The sequence below is a fragment of the Eutrigla gurnardus genome (assembly GCF_963514095.1).
Source record: "Eutrigla gurnardus genome assembly, chromosome: 11".
In the NCBI taxonomy this organism is placed as follows: domain Eukaryota; kingdom Metazoa; phylum Chordata; class Actinopteri; order Perciformes; family Triglidae; genus Eutrigla; species Eutrigla gurnardus.
In genome coordinates this window covers 20,207,092-20,222,836 of record NC_139925.1, presented here as the reverse complement: position 1 = coordinate 20,222,836, position 15,745 = coordinate 20,207,092, and positions in this window count along the sequence as shown.

Here is a 15,745-nt window from a genome sequence, read left to right as displayed (position 1 = left end):
TGCTCCCCCCACCCCCCAAAAAAAAACCAAACCGTGATGCTCTGCGAAACTAGTGCAGGGAAGTGAGCTGCAGAAATCAGCCCAGGGCTACACGTCAGAATATTACTGAAGTGGGAAAATTACATGGAAATGAAACTCTTAATATCACACAAAACCCCAGAGGGATTCCATGAATAGCCTGATTGTTTTAACAAATAATAACACAAAAAAAACAAAATCAAAAAATGATCGTGCACTAGCTAGGGAGTCTGCGAAGCAAGCGCAGACCAATTTTATTTTTATTTCTAAATTTTATTATTTAATAATTCTGTATTGAAAAAGACAGATTACATAGTATATAAAATGTCAGAGAAACGTATACAGAACAGTATACAAAAGATGCAGATAATAACATTGCCAGCGGTAGTCTATATTATGTAAGGATATTTAGAGAGGATCATACAGTATGTTGAAAGTTTTTCAAAACCTTTTTGTTATTGGATTCAGAAATTTAATTTATGTAATGTTTAACCTCATGGAGGAAAAGTACAACATTTATTTTTTTACTGCTGGATTTACATTTATGAATGTAAAATGTCATTCAAATTACTTATTACTACTAGTACTAGCACTTGTTTTCTTTTCTTTGACTTTTGAAAAAACAAAATACCACATTCTCCCACATTAATGCAAAATCTTCATAAATATGGTCAATGATGAATCTACTGAAGTTTTGCCCATATTTTCTGGGTGGTCTTCACAGAAAGAGCAGTTTGTGTTTATGTCTCTTTTTAATGGAACCATGTACAGATATAGAGGGTAATACCTGTGAATTACACTTTCTTCACCTTGTTGCAGACCACATTTTAAAGTGCATGTGTTAAAACGTGTTATGAGACACAACTCCTCTTTTAACTTTCTTTGGTGCCTGCATGTGAAAAAGGAAGAGGAGCCACATCTGATTGGCTTGCTGAAGTATTCTGGATGAGGCAGCCCACAAAAAACTGACTAGGTTGTCATATATCACAGTTTGTGGGTTGGCAGGACCTCCAGATACCTAGAATGTGCGAATGTGCGTGTACAAGCTCCGAAAAGTGATTTTTTTTGATGATACAGCCCCTTAAAGGCACATTGGGTATTATAAATTGTGAATATATCATTTATAATATGTAGGCATGTTTCATTATCACAGAGACATTTTATGAGGAATTCATTGTAGTGTTGGCCTGTGGAAGTTAATTGAAGTAAATTGTGGATATGGAATACTGACAGACAGATATATTGTTGAGTCAGGTATTTTTTTCAAGTCCCAACATTATTATTGTTTGAAAGATGATCGACACAGAAATAAATGAACAATGTGTCATGACTTCTGAGCTGGGTGAAAAGCCATTGGACCGCAGACCAACACCTGGCAGCGGGCGGCTCCACGAATCCACACATGCGGACTCTCCGTCGGACTCAAAACTCTAAAGGCAGGAACACACCGGCCCAACTGTTGGACGTCTGAAGCGTTTGGAGAGGCTCGGACGAGATACTGAACCAAGACTGTGTGTGCATTGTTTTTATCTGCACTCCGTTCCGTCATTTCCTGTTTTCCTGTTTTGGAGTACTGGCACGAGACTAGCGCCACCCGCTGTTAAGGAGGCTTATTGCATCTCGCGCAAGCGCAGAACGTACACGCTGCTGTGGTGTCGGAAGCACGTCGAAGCGGTGTGTACAACGCAACTTTTCTGCCGAACGGGTCAGACGAGAGGCAACAGAGTGGGCGGAGAGTGGTCGGATAAGGCAGTTGGACGTCTGGGCGGTGTGTGGGGGCCTTAAAGGTGCGTGTCCACAGGGGCGATTTTAAACGCGTGTAGACGCGCCGCTTCCCAGTATTGCACGCTTGGTGGGCTGCCACAAGAGGATGATTGACAGGCGCTCTCCTTTAAAGGAAAACACCACCGCATTTCCATACAAGCACTTCGACGTCGGCGCAGTAATATCATCACTCCGCTCCCCCTCTTACTTCCGTCAATAGAACCTACGTGACCTGCACGCCGTCGCCTGCATTACCTGTAGTAGTTTGTGCTCAGTTGAGGAAGCATCAGGTTGTAGTAAGATAGTTTGTGAACAATCAAACATCATGGTTATAACGTGCATCGTACAGGGTTGTGAAAACAAGCAGAAGGTATATAGTCCCGTCATGTTTTGAGTGATGATATTACTGCGCCGACGTTGAAGTGCTTCCAGTTGTTATTCCGCCATACTATATAGTTATCCTTGTTATCCGCTTAGAAAAATTGGCATGTTTCATTTTGTGTAACCAAACTTGGGTCGTGTAACTACTCACGTAACCGTATTTAAATAGGGACAACGTGGAAGTGCTTGGATGCTTCTAACTTCACCCCCCTTTGGATCCTAAGGAATATACTGGGACAGGCTACATGCTAGCAAATTAGCGCTGCGCTGAGTGTGCGCAAGAGCCATTGAGTGCACGCACAGAGGAGAGGGAGGTATGTATCACCTCGTCTAAGATCAGAGCAGAACATAGTTCAGTATGGAAATGCGGTGGTGTTTTCCTTTAAACAACACATTTTTGCGAGCGTTCGCGAGCGTTCCCGAGGCGGCGACTCGAGCCCGGCGCCTCTGATTAGCATAAAGTAGATTCGACTTCAACTTTAGGCAAATGAGGAACGGCCAACTCGCGCGCCGTCTCTCGACATTCGCCGCGACGCTACCAGAATGCATTGCACAGCTTTTCACATAGACAATGAATGGGACGCGGGGAAACACCGCTGCCTGTGGACACGCACTATAAGACGCGCTGCCCGAAATACTGCCCGTAAATAGGCAATCGAACCAGGCCGAACTGTCGGCACTTATACCCCCAAGGCTGTCTGAAAAGCCCTTGGAGCTCACTCAAAGCCCACGGCCACGCGAACCCACAATTACGCACCACGAACACGGACAACTGCTCCGTCCGGAGAACCATAAACCCTCGGACGCGTTGCGGGGGATTCCCTCCTGGCACCACCAGTCTCCGTTTGTTCGGTCCCGGTTCTCAGCTCCAGCGGGGGCTATCTCGGTCTCCACAGACGCTCGTTCACGTTCTGCCCTTTGAGCATCCCTCTCGCGCAATTCTTCCTCTGTATATTCAGGCTCGTACAGGTACGGTTGGGTTTGGGTGGAAAAAACTCCTCATCAGAGTCTTCAAAAGTTTCAGTATATTCTCCAAAAGTGTCCATTTCTGTGAGATTGAAGAAACTAGCACTGCAGGCAACTCTGCGTCTGTAGCAATGACAGCAGGTAAACAAACTATTATAGAACCGGTAACTTATAAGTGCTAGGTGATATCACTCCGCCGCTGCCATAACTAGGAAGTATGACACGCTGCTGCTGCTGCTGAGACATAAATCCTTAAAAATGCAAGGTTGGTTTTATTTCAAACATTCTATCAACACAGATATGTACATCGATAGTCTGCCGTTACAATGGATTTGCCTCGGGTGCACTGTTGAGTCGCTATGAGTGTTTTTAATGCCATGCTAACTAGAACGATTGACTTGCGCTAGCCATAGCACAAGCGAACTCGGCAACTAGAAGAACTGAATTAAATTTCTTGAAAACGTCTCCAGACGTCTCGAACACACCGGCTGAGTTGGAGAATAGGTCTTATGTCCAAAATTCCGAACTATCCCTTTAATAAAGTGTAAACTAGCTCTGACTGTTGCATATACATGAAGATGTTTCATTTGTGCATCAGCCATAAAAAAGGATGCTAATTGTTGTTCCGCTGACACTCTTTTCATGCTCAGGGACACGAAACAAATGTTCAATTTGTGTCGTAACTTCACAACCTGCCAACTGGGCTGAAAGTCCACACGTTTATGTACCTTTGGTTTGTTTTTCATTGTTTGGGCTCCTTATTAAGGGAATCACTAGCATACATTGACATTGAAATCCCTTTTGTTGGGGGGAGATGTGATCTGACATGCACAGAGCCATGGGCGTCGCTAGACACTTTTTACTGGGGCACGTGCCCCAGTATTGATCTGCCGTGCCCCAGTAAAATCTCCCATTCGAGTTTTAACGAGCTACTATATTTGGCAGTGGATTAATTTATATTGATAATAATGGTAAAAGAATGGATTTTCTTTTTCATCCACAATCTCAAACCAACGCAGTTTAACCCAAAATACAAGCTGAGGCGCGCACCTTGTGGTCCGGGTCCGGCGCGCACATTGCGTCCGTGCACGGTGCACCGCTCTTTTTTGTGATTTTAGTAATAGGGGGCCTGTGCCCCAGTAGAGCTTTATGTCTAGCACGCCCCTGCACAGAGCCCTGACCTCCTCCGACACCTTTGAGATGAACTAGAACACTAGAGACTGTGAACCAGACCTGATCACCCAACACCAGTATGGCGGACGGCACAAAGGCTCTTAGAGCTCAATGACAGCCGGTCCCTTCAGACAGGACCCCAAATCTGTGGAAGGCCTGAAATAAAAAAAGTGGCTGTATTAACATGACATTAATGCCTGTGGTTTTGTGATCACACCTTCATCACACATGGAGGTGTAACGTCTGACTGCGTCGTGCACACCCTTGCTGAATCCACACAGATGAAATTAATTATCCAGCTGATCACACTCCTCTTGGACTGTGTGGGTACGTCCTGACTGTTGGATTGACATCTTCCTGATTTTCTGTTAGGTCAAACCGCATTGTCATAAAAGGTCTTTTTTAATTCAGATAGAGGAAATATTAAAATAATTGATGGCTGGATCCCATTTAGTAGCTCTGGGACACTTGGAAACAGAAAGAAGTCATCATTATCATTACATTATTGAAAACATTTAATATATAGAGACTTTAAAAACAAGTCAATTATATGTGCAAATCCTTTAATCATTGTTTGTAATTCTACTCACAAACGGAACAGAATTTCTTGCTGTTAAAACTACATTTACTGGTATTTTAATTGCATAGATTTTGGAATTTATACCAAAGTTATTTCCTTCATTGTGCATCAGAAAAAAATTGCAATTATTGTTTATGATTTAAGTTAGACATGAGGTATCCTAAAAAGTTTCTGATTTAATATAAAAATCTTCTGCAGAATATGACCTTTACAGATTCCAAGACGTATATCAGCGTAAACACACACGGATTTCTAGACTTTATTGAAGTTATTTCAAAAGGGAAGAAGCTTCTTAATCTCTAATGATTACAGGTAGATGTCATATTCCAATTTTTATTTTCATTGTATTAACATATTAGCCACTTTCGATACTTGATTTTTTTTTTCTACCAATGATATTCATTTTGTTTTACTTGGAGTGAAATGTGAAATGGTGGGTGAGTGTTTCTTCTACCACTGGTGTACAGCAACCTGTGCAACATCCATTGTATCAAAACACAGTTATTATTATTTTTAAATAGGATAGGAAAGGAAAGGCATTTTCAGCTCTTGACTGGACATCGGGGAAATTGTCTGTAGGATGGAAAATGTAATGAATTATTATTTACTGATTTTTAAAATCAGAATACATGAACGGAAGTAACCCAAGTGTACTTTGTGTTTTTAACCACAGTGAGGCGACAGAGCACTGCGGTTGTCTTTTTCAGGTTGTGCTGTTCAATCACGTGAAATTTCTCATGCACATAAGTATCAGAGATGGTGATGAACATTTCACGGCTCTAAGACAGACAGACATGTCAGACACAGATTCTCAGTTTTGACAAAATGTTCACTTTTTGACCAGAAAACTTTGTGGCATGTTTACCTTGTTTTATTATTTAAAAAAACTTTGAATATATCTTAGAATATCTTTCTTGATTATAATACTGGTCACAATTGCTTGAAGATACATCCATCCATCGTCTACCGCTTATCCTGTATTCAGGGTCGCTGGGGAGCTGGAGCCGATCCCAGCTGTCATTGGGTGAAGGCGGGGTACACCCTTGCCCTTGAAGATACATATGAATGTAAAATCATTCAAACATATGTTCATGTGCTGCTATTAAAATGCTCCAAGAGGTAAACATACTACTGTGTTAACTCGGCAGATCAGAGAAATGGTGGCTTTCCTTGTGGTATAGCAGCTGTCTAGGTGTGAATGATAGGACATCATTATTTTGACCATCCTGGTCTTTATAGGACTTTGCTGTTCCAGCCTGGTCTCCTAAAAATGAAGTTCCCAAACTGCAGAAAGCAGAAAGACTGCTTATCAAATACAATATTATTTTAAAACAAACCAAGATCATTTTTCTAATCCATATAGTTGTGTTGCCTAAATGTTAACTGTGTTGTGCGTTTGTGCTCGTGTGATACGAGGCGGATATGAAACACATTTAAACACATTTTCGTTCATAAACGTCACCATTCAATAAATCTGGTGGTTTGCAGGAACGCTCAATGCCACCGATTGTGTTGAACTACTCAAGAACGGGCAAACGAAGAGGATGAGGAGAGGGGATATCCTCCCTTCATTGTTGAGAGGTATTCGGCGTTCGCAGACAGGACGTTAGTCAAACCGCTACAGTGGCAGTCATTGTTGAGATCACCCTTTGTGTGTAGGTTTTCCTTTACATTACAGCAGGTGATAAAATCGGCCCTCCGTGTTGTAGCACGGACGCCAACATCGCCCAGCTGCTTAGTTGCCAGCCGTTCTTTCTTCCACCAGAAACTCAGTGGTGGTGTCTACATCTGCGACAGCTCATGCTTCGGTTGTTTTGAACTGCGATTTGTTTGTCAGTGTGTCAGTGGGATGTTTGATGCAGCTCTGCTTTTGTGATGGTTGACTGCAGTGCTTTTCAAACCAGGGAATGAGGACCAGGCCTGTTTCCAGTGGGCATCCATATGGGAGGGATGCTGGCGTATTTGAGTAATCCTGCTCTACCGTGACTTACACGTACAGAACTGAACCTCTAAATCTGGGAATGCCATGTCCTACCTTCTTAGCTCCATGCCACAGCTTTATTTCTGCCTTTGACGGAGACAAAAACACATCTGCTTAACAGACCAACAGAGGACATGAAACAAAAAGAGACCCGAAGGCAAATGCTGATACACCGCATGAGGCCAGAACCTGTGTGTGTGCCACAGTGTTTAGTCGGTAGATGTTTGTGTTACACCACAGTGAAATATTTGCACAGACAACCCAAAGAAAACAGTTCCTCCCCCTCCTGCAATAACACTACAGACAGAGTTATTATTTATGAGATTTTATCGACAGATGTGGGCAAGGAAGGAGACTAGTTGGCAGGTTATAGAAACATCGGCTTGTCTCATGATGAAGACATCGCTCGTGTTGAAGAGACTATTTAAACCTCGTAATCCATTTTAGAAAACTTCCTTCTTGTTTAAACCTGTCAACATATTTTCTGACTTGAGATTGCAACATTTCCAAACACTCGCAAGTGTGATTATGGAAATGTGCATCAAATAAAAAGATTTTACTGAATGATTCATAAAACAGCAGTCTTAATTTTTTATTATGTTTTTTTTTAGTGACACGTAGTGTGCAAAATCACCACTTTTGTTACCTTTGAAGTTCCTTTTAAATAGCTTTAAATTCAGATTTTTCACAGCAGTGCTGAGCTTCCATGCTGGTTCCCCTGTCTGTTTCACCAAACCGTAGCTACTGTAGGTAATACATACAGAAAATGGATAAAGATATTTCTTTTGGTTGGGGGAGGGTTGGCTGACTCTTAAACTTCACTTAAAGTGGCAGTCCGTCACATTTTCATCTATTTAACTGTCTTTGAAATGCCTGTCTATCAAAGAGTGAGTTAAAAGGATGGTGATTGATCATGTGACCCACTAATGAAAGTGCTTGTACTTGCTGCTTTGCCCAGAAATAGGATCTCCGTTTCTGTGGCAACATTCCTGCGCAAAATTCAAAATGAGTGAGGCTTTTTACGTCGGTCAGCAGCGGTTGGTCTGCCAAGGTGGAGCTGCTCATGGAAGTATGCTGCGTTTGATTGGAATCGGAAATCGGTAACTTCCAACTGCTGAGTCAGGCTCCCACTAGTCTTAAGTGTTTAAGCGGCGCAGCCAGGTACATTTCATTACTGTTCACTTACAACAGAGGAAGAAGACCATTCAACTTCCAGTCCAAGAAAAAGGAACACAAAACTAGTGTTCGGTGAGGGAGATGAGGTCCCAGAGGCTCGCCTGCAGTTCCATCTACCGCCAAAGAGGCCACTAGAAGCGACGGATCTCAAATCTTATCGACTGCCACTTTAAACTTCACTGTGAATGTTCCTTTTGTGTTTGTAAAAGGTCCATGAAGCTTTAGAATGATATAAAAAACAAACAACAAAGAATATATTTAATGATGCCTAACTAAGTTGAAGGTGTTTTTGATTATATGAATTCAAAGAAGGAACATTCCTGTGATGTGATAAATTGATACGATCATGTTTAATTGAGGTAAAGAGGTATCGAAAGAGGATGCCAGGTAAAAATGAAATAAAATCCCTCGTAAAATGTGCACATATCAAATGTGACATGGGCATGTAATGAATAACATTTCTGATGTTGCCGTGTCCACAGGTAGATGTGCTACTCTCTCACATTCATCTGTGCTGTGTGTCATGATAACAGACACAAACTGCTTGTGACAAGACGCAGAGCATCCTCTAACTGGATTACATGCTGTAGTCATGTAAACAGCTCCCCGTATCAACTCCTTTTGCATGTAAACACATACTGCGGCCCACTTCAAAATTCAGACTTTCTTTGATCAGGCTTCAAAGGATTATCCATTCGCAGTCTCCATGTAATCGTATTCAAGGATAACGCATGCCTCAGTTTAATAGTCTGGTTTTGTAGTTTGACCATAATGTAACGTTTAGCGTGTTGCCGCCAGCTGGTCCTGCCCCCATGCTCGCCAAAAGTGGACGAAAGTTGAGCTTGAGGTGGAAGAGGAGATGGAAGCGTGCCTCCCTCTCCCATCTTCATCACCGTCTTTTCTTTCCTTTCAGTCTCACTCCTTCCTGCAGACATCCGTCACATCTTGCAGTCATCCTCCTCGCCTGAATAACTGATGACAGGGCGAAACATTGTGAAAGCTTTTTGAAGGCATTCCCTATTCCTGATTAGATGGTATTAGAGAGTGTTTTCATAAAGGAAAGATGAGGACTGGAAGGTGGAGTGCGTGGACTCATTCAGGGTTGTGCTGCGGCTGCACTGTCCGTGGAGATATGACGAGGAGTCAGAAATATGCTTGAAATGGTGATTCCTCCTATGCAGACTTAACCTCTCAACCGTAACTTTACTCTTAACATAACTATAGTTTTTAGTTTTTAGTCATCCTCTTAGCTTTATGAGGGGAAAAAGAGAATGTTCCTCGTTCATACTGGTCTCGTGGTCATTAAATGAACCTCATGCATTTGTGTTTTTCTATCAATACAAGCTCACTTATTGATTTGTATTTACTGGTTTGATTATATGGACTATAAAAAGTGACTTTTTCTTTAGTTGTTTTCCTTGGCTTGATAAAGTGTCCATGAAAATAAAATATCATAAATTATTCACTTATTGGCTATTATTTAACTGGTTTTGATTTTTTTTTTTGTTTACATCAAACTGATATTGTTTTCTTTGTTAAGTACCAAGTGAACTTTAAAATACTAAACACTTATGTAACACAAATGATAATATGAAAGTAGTTGCTATAGAAACAATATATTAAACATTGTGTTCGCCATCAAAAATATGCATTTATTTTTTCTTGAAATGGTTGTATATAGTTAAGAAATAGATCCTGTAATGTTTTAGATGTTGTGAATGTTAACACACTGCTTTAGACTCTCATTTAAATGCATATACTTCTTCTGATGTCTTTTACAATGATAAAAAGTTATGAGTTTTCTTATAGTGCTCCGGGGGGGAATTTGCCGTGACAGCAGCACTACTGCCTGCTGAGCTCGTTCCTCCCATTTGCAGCAGCCTGGATGGGTCGTCAAAGCTATAGTGGTTCCACCTGAGAGGGGAGTGGCTTTGGGTATTTAAAGCCTGTTTTCTCCCGTGTTTCACTCTTTTACTGGGGAGCCTCCATGTCTTCCCGACTCTTTAATCAACTCTAGTTTATGCCTTGAAAGAACACTCATACGTGCTTTAGTCTGACTAAAAGATATTGCATCTATAAGTGGGAGACCAAAATAATCTCCAGCTGGGGAAGGCTGGAGAACGCACCGAAACACCAGACACGATTGCATGAAACATCAAGAGGCCAACTTTCTGTTGTTCCAGTTCTGTCTTGGATCATCAGTTGAATGTTTCAGGACAGAAAATTAAACGGCTGTAATTGACATGAATGCCTGGTGTTAATCAACTGCGTGACTGCGCAAGTATTTTTATTTCCCCTTTATTTATCCCAGATAGTCCCACTGAGGTTTAAATTGCCTTTTTGGGAGGATCCTGGCATAAAAGTTCCTCACATGAAATCCCAAACAACAAAGCAGCAAAAAGTTAAAAACACATCAAAGACGTGTAACAAGACTGAAGACAAACAAATTACACCAACCGATGAATAAGAACTGTTTGGTATATTCAGTATTCAAATCATCCTTAATCCAATTTTTTAAATCTTGCATGCTGATAAACTAATGTAAAGTGTCTCTGTAGCTCACAGCAGGAGCTCCAGCCTGGGTTAGCAAGGTTTATACCTTTTTGTTTCTATTATGGAGGGTTTTCACTGATGCATATTTCCTCTGATAGTTTTTCTCACAACAAACCAACAGGCGGTTGCTATGAATGTGAAAAACTGCAGTTCAAGGAGAAAAACTTGTAAAGGAATTGATGAACAATGATCAACATGGGTGGAAGAAGAGCGATATGAGTCTTCCTTGGAGTGGATGTATATGGATCAGTTTGTAAGGCAGTTTGACAAATTAGCTATGTTTAGGTATTAGGACTTGTTGTAAATTTCGCTTCCTGTCATATGTGAATATATGCAGCCTCGTGTAACAACATTACTTTGAACGAAGCCTGAAGGCGTAAAAACACCTGGTCCTGATTTAACGTAAGATTGGTCAGCCGGATCAAAATCTAAAATGTTGATCTTTAAGTGTGTGTGTGTGTGTGTGTGTGTGTGTCAGCAGGGTGTCAACCCAAGACGTAAGTCACTTTGGCATTTCCCCCTCCTGCTCTCTCTCTCTCTCTCTCTCTCTCTCTCTCTCTCGTACACTGGGTCATCATGTCTCATATGGATATGATCGGACATATGGAGGTCTGACCCCTCGATCCTCCGGCCCCTACAATAATAAAACTACATGAAGCTGTGGCAAATTTACACTTGGTCTGAAAAAGAGAGAAAGGGAGGAAATCCTCCGACTCACATGATAAGCTGTCAAAGATCAAGGTGAAGGAGATCAGAGCTTTTCCTCACGCCGCCTCAAAATGTGTAACATTTGACATCCAACGGATCATTTTACATGAAGGAACAGAGCTGATGTGACTGTGAAAGATCCATATCAAGACTTTATATTTACTCGATGAAAATCTGTTGCAAATCTTCTAACTGACCTGATATATTGTTGGGTTTTTATCAGCAAATTCAATCTTCTCCTTTTATGGGCATGAGGGATGAGTCCTTTTTTGCTTCTCAACCAACCTTAAAATCCAATTCTCCTAATTTATAATAATCCTGAAACATGTCTTTTGCAATTTAATAGTGTAACTGTTAAACAACCAGTCTCACTCTCGCTGCGTCAAACACATTCGTTTAGTTGGTCAGTAAAACTGTGACGCAGCAGTTACATGCAGGCACTGTCTTTTCAAAATAACCTTCCGTTTTTACAGGAACCAACTTGGTTAGGTTTAGGAAATGGAACTAAGTTGGTTGGGTTGTGGGGGGAAAGACGTAATGCTACGCAAAGCTGTAACTAGACCATGTAATGCAGTAAGTAGGCTATGTTATGTACTTGGCACAAAGTTGCATTAGTTAAAATAAGCCAAGGTTGCCTTCTGGTTTCACTGGGACACCAACAGTGGTCTCCTGAAAGTCCTTTGTTTTTGGACTGAAGCAACCAACTCCCTCTCAATGCAGACGTTATTGCTCTTTCTACGTCTGACTTTTCTCCTGCCATACGGCCACGTACATCGAACCTAGAGCCACTGAGCAAGCTGACGAGATGGGAGTGAGAACATGTTGTTTTAGTTAACCAATTAGTAGAAATTAAAATATAAATTATTCAAGCAAAAAAAAAATTTTCCCCTAAATACAAATTCACTTATTGGCTATTATTAAACTGGTTTTATTTATTTATTTTTAAAAAAACCCATCAAACTGGTGAACAGTTTTCTTCGCTCAGTGCCAAGTGTGGCAGAGGTTCAAAATGACACAAGACAACAAACCTTTTTTGAGTGTTTATTTTTATTCTACACTTACAAAAATGTCAGGTAATAAAAAGTAGTTGCTATACACCATAAAAAACAATATATAAAAACATTGTGTTCGCCATCCAAAAAAAGACTTTTTTTTAAAGAATAAAGGCACATGTTGCTCCCTTGAACACCTGTATTTACACAACAAAATGTATTTCCATGAGTTTTCTTCTTCTTTTTAAATTGGTTTGACAACCATTTGTGTGTATGTACATGGGTAAAATCACAATTACAACCACACACAAACAGAAAATCACAGATTCACTCAGGCAGCCGCTCAAACACGACTCTTTCATATGTAGAGAAAAAAATCAGTTACGTTTTACAACAATAAAAACAGATTGTGTCAAGTTTGACATCTTCTAAATACAGTAATGTAGGTTAAAAATAAACAAGGTGAGGCCAGAGAAAAATCACCATGAGGCACATTTTTTTTTTTGTATATACATTTCACTCAATGTACACTCCCTCAATAAAACATTGGACGCACAGAATTAAAGCATAATCACCCCTGGTCAGGATTTCAAAGCTAACACTGATACATAAGGAGCATTTATGTGTCTTGACATAAAAGTGAAAACTTTATTTTGTGCCTGGATCCCAACCTGAGAGATTTATTTTCACTTTCTGAATCCAAAGCGTCCACACAACCATTGAACAAATACAAATTGGCACTTTTTTTAGGACATAAAATAAGTCTAATTGACAAAATGGCCTCACTGTTACACGAGTGCCAAAGAGAATACAGGAATCCTCATGAATTCAGTGATATTTATGAAATATCTGATGAGTGACTGCAGAGGTGAATCAGACCATAAATGACTAGAAATTAGTGAATGAAAATGGCTGTAAGGAACACATTTCAGTTTAATTCAAAAACAATTTGTCCAAAAACAATTTGTCCAAGTCATCATGTTGCCAGCACACAAAATAAAATGTCCCTTTTTTTGTTTTAAAGGAATCACATGCAACTTTAGTCCTTGTCTGACCACATGCTTCATATTTTGGATATGATTAATGGTGTATGAATTACTCTAGACAGATGAAAGTGCATTGTAGTTTTTTTTTTTTTTTTTCAGTTCAGTTTTTGAACAGAAGGAAAAAGTGGAAAACACTGCTGGCCAAATGTACGAATCTACTTCTCCGAATGTCTTCGATTTTTACCTCAACTACACAAAATGTATTGATGTTAAGGAAGTAGCTAATGGACCGCCTCTATCTGCTTCAAGTTGCTCATTTGAACAAAACATTTCCCCCCACAAATAGCATGATAATGCTGAAAACATACAAAAAATGCAATGAAACAACATTTACGTTGTTTCCTTTAGAGCCACAGGTTTGACGAACAATATTTCCTCCAATGTACAGTTAAGAGCAGCCAGAAAAGTTAAAAAATGTCAGCCGTTGCTTTAAAACCACTTAAAATATATTTTATTTTGAAAAGGATTTTGCAAACGTCTCCACAAGTAAAAAACAGTTGTTTTGTTTTAATTGTCTTCTATTCCTTTTTTACATGAGCCAGCCCAGTTGCCAGGAAGAAAGTTGTCATATTATGTTTCTGCAAACCACAAATATATTGTTCTAATTCTTTTTTGTTGTTGTTGTTCTACACATTCAGTCAGATCAAGCGACCATAACTGAAAGTTACATGGTAAAGCAAGTTTAATAACCAAGAGTCTTAATAGCAGGCTGGCCAAAAACGTCTGATACGTTGCTTCAGGAATATGGACATTCAACATATCTTGTGGTTTGTGGCAACATACAAAAGCAACATTGCTTCGAGTGACTAGGCTGCTGTTCTACTTGTGAATGTGAATGTAATCATCAGTGCAATATTTTAAAATGTGAAACTGATGATGAGACATAAATGGAGTCCAAGATTTTTCCTTTTCTTCCACTCTGAGCCGACTAAGTGAGGATCTGAGGGTAAACTTTATCGGCTTCTCAACGTTGCATTCAGCCATGCTTCACAAACAGGATGTTAACACCACTTGCATTTGTGATGTCTCAGCATTTTATCACACACATCTTTTGCTCTGAAGTGTTTCTGCCCAGCTGGAAAACTCATCACTGCTCTAGATTGTTCTCCTCATCTTTAGTTTCTTGTCATCCCGTGTTTCTCCTTGCCTCGCCTCCTTTTCCTCTCCAAGGTTGTTTCCCATGCCGGGATAACGGGAAGTGAGCACAATGTGTTGCCTCGCCGGAGAGATAACACAGACAGGAAGGGGCGGGATCAACCCCCCAGATGGACAGGAAGTAGACTCCAGTGTTTGGTTTAACTGATTAGAGGAAGGTGTGGTAGAGATACGATACGATGAGGCAAACGAGGAGAGAGAAGGAGGTGGAAGAACTAACTGCTGTGTGTGTGTGTGTGTGTGTGTGTGTGTGTGTGTGTGTGTGTGTGTGTGTGTGTGTGTGTGTGTGTGTGTGTGTGTGTGTGTGTGTGTGTGTGTGTGTGTGTGAGTGTGTGTGTGTGTGTGTGTGTGTGTGTGCATGCATGTGTGTGTGCATGCATGTGTGTGTGCATGCATGTGTGTGTGTATGAACCCAACAGGAAAGCAATGAGAGGGCTTCCAGCTATTGTATCCTCTATTTAACAAACAGCATTCCAAGCAGGTCAGAGCTTTATGAAATTATTATTATTTTTTTAAACAGAGGTGCTGTCCTGAAGACACGTGGCTGCATCTTCAGCAGAACAATGTATTCAAATACTGCTTTGTCAACTCGAATATTCAATGGGAATGGGCACCATTTTAGCACAAACGGAAAAGTTGTCACTACTGACAATGGATGACCTTTTTACCTTCATGACCTTTTTATAAATAGCCTTGATTTATACAGTAAACCATATCTGATGGTATTGTTTAAATGCCACTGAGTCAGAAGTCCATGTGAGCAGTTGTTTCTGGGACTTCATCATCTACATTATCAGAGGAAAAATTGTATCCCAACCAAAGGGACCTTTAATTTAAAAGGGCACCAACAACTTGGCAACCCAAATGTACTAAGAAAATGATCTTTGTAAGGGATAGCCAGAGATAGAGAGAGATCAATAAGTCAATCAAATAAAAATGGTTGGAAACTATTTTGCTAATGTGTTAGTACTTCGGTCACTTCTCAAGCAACTTAGAAATAATCATTAGTTGCAGGTCTAATCCACACAAAGTCTTGCAGTTATAAAAAGTGTGCACAATGACCAGGGGTGTGTTTTGTTCTGGTTGGACTGGCTTGTGGATCTTGTATTCACTAAAATGAGTTGACTTCTCATATTAATAAAGTTATGACTCTCAAATCAAATCAGTAATCTTTTATACATGTGCTTTGTCGGTAGATGTTTGTTGTAGCATGTTACAGTAAATAAATAGTTCCAGGTTATTCAAGCTTTGT